The 1,993-nt window shown below is 30.9% G+C and overlaps 1 long non-coding RNA gene across 1 annotated transcript; it reads left to right on the top strand.

Moving 5' to 3' along the window:
- Positions 1-935, top strand: LOC112505524. The gene is made up of 3 exons (XR_003068411.1): positions 1-22; positions 483-556; positions 757-935. It is a non-coding gene; the product is annotated as an uncharacterized LOC112505524 (long non-coding RNA).
- Positions 936-1,993: the final 1,058 nt, after the last annotated feature.

Raw genomic sequence — 1,993 nt, 5'->3', positions numbered from 1 at the left:
GTTTCCAAGCACACATGTCAAGGTTAGTCTACTTGATGGAAACTATTGATACATTTTTATCGTCATTGCCCTCCCCAGTTTTTAAAATGAAAATTGAAATACTCCCTTGGTCTCAAAACGAATGTGACATTTGGGGACATGTTTAAATAAAAATATTTGCTTATTGTTCAAATAACAATATGCCTCTAAATAATGATAAAATTGAAGCAAGCTTTGTTCTTGTATACTAGACTTTGATTTCATTATTTGTACCTACTACCCTGCTTTATGAAAATTGCAATGCTGAAGGTTCCTACTTTCCAACTTTGATCATTACAAAGAATTAGATATTGATTGGTCCTTGAGACGTGATTTTGTCATTGTTGGAGGGTATTTGAGATATTTGCTTATTAATCAAAATTTCCTTTTAAACTATGTGCCGAAAAATTGTTTTGGGAGTATGGAATATTGTTGGGGACTTGATGTTGTTTTGTGGTTTGCAGGAAAAGTGGGCGAAGAATTTGTATCTTGCTTGTGTTTGCTATGGAAGAACTGTGTCGTGATAGCCAGCCACACGGTATGTGGTTTGATAAGTTGTTGGAAACGAATTATCTTGTTTTGTAAGGAAAGATGAAAAAGAATTGATGTGGGAAGTTATTCAGTTTGTTTGTAAAACATATAATGATAATGTTCAATTTCGAATGTGTATGTATAGTTGGATACAGTTGGTTTTTGGAATGTAATGTGCTCATACATACTCTCTTGCCCTGTGCACAGGTGTGAGTCAACGGCTGATGGGTGGTCCAGATTGAAAAGGTTGGTCTTGTCCTCAACTAATAGGGGATTGAATAGTTGTTGTCACTTTTGTTAAACTTGAATACATCTTTGTTAGGTTGGAATTGGATGCTGTAAAACAAATACTAACATTATTGCTATATGATAAGTTTTGGCAGAAACGGAGGGAGGTGTGTTGCTCATTTCATATTTTTTATAGTATACCACACGGAGGTTCATTCAGGAATCTTAAATATTTTAGAAATCCATGAACCATTATTTCTATAAGTATTCTTAATGAATAACATGGTAAAATATTCATGGTGAATGTCATGACAAATATTCAGGTTCCTAAGGATGCGTGTGGTATCTAGACAGCACACATCAAGAATACTCATCGGTTCTCGACTTGCTAAAAATATTTAAAGTTCCTAAGGGTGCGTTTGGTATCCAGATAAAAATAGGATAAACGTTTAGTAAGACAGAACTTGACAGGACATAACAGAAAAATGACTAATTTACCCCTAGTGAGATGTTAATATATTTTGATTGATTTATATAAATTATAATAAAATAATTTTTTTTTATAACAAAATATGTCGGTTAGAAAAGTTTTCGTCAAAGACAATTAAAATGACATCAAAATAAAAAATTCATGTATTTTCCAATTTTTATCCTTTTGATATTAATAATATTTAATAAATTACATAAATTAATCAAAATACGGAAACCGGATATTAATAATATTTAATAAATTACATAAATTAATCAAAATACGAAAACCATATAAAAATAATATTTTGAGGACAGTAGATTAAAAGTTTAAAGAACATAATATACAATAAATAAAATTTAAAAAATGAATAAAATGTAAAGAAGGATGTGTATTTGATGTTCTAGAAAAAAATTTAAGTTTTATTTTGAGATTATATTGATAAAATATAGATCTGTTTCAGCTGCCCTATTCTACTGTGTTACAGTGATATCTGTTATGGTCTATCGAACCATAAATGAATGCAGAATTTTTTACATTTGGAACAAACAAAACTGGTAAATGTGATTTGGTTTGGTTTGGTTCTGTTACCTGCTTTCTGCTTAGATTGCTGTTTTTGGTTACAAATATGAATTTGGTGCAATAGCAGTAGCTACACTGGAATAAGAATCCCTTTGCCACTTTAAAGCTAAACCTTTTTCTTTCAAGACTGTTCTTTCCATATCCTCCCTGACACTTTGAGCTTCA

Source organism: Cynara cardunculus, unplaced genomic scaffold (genome assembly GCF_001531365.2).
Source record: "Cynara cardunculus var. scolymus isolate 2C unplaced genomic scaffold, CcrdV1 Un_Scaffold_11714, whole genome shotgun sequence".
Lineage (NCBI taxonomy): Eukaryota > Viridiplantae > Streptophyta > Magnoliopsida > Asterales > Asteraceae > Cynara > Cynara cardunculus.
The sequence above is the reverse complement of the archived record's forward strand: the minus strand, read 5'-3'. Positions and strand labels throughout refer to the sequence as shown.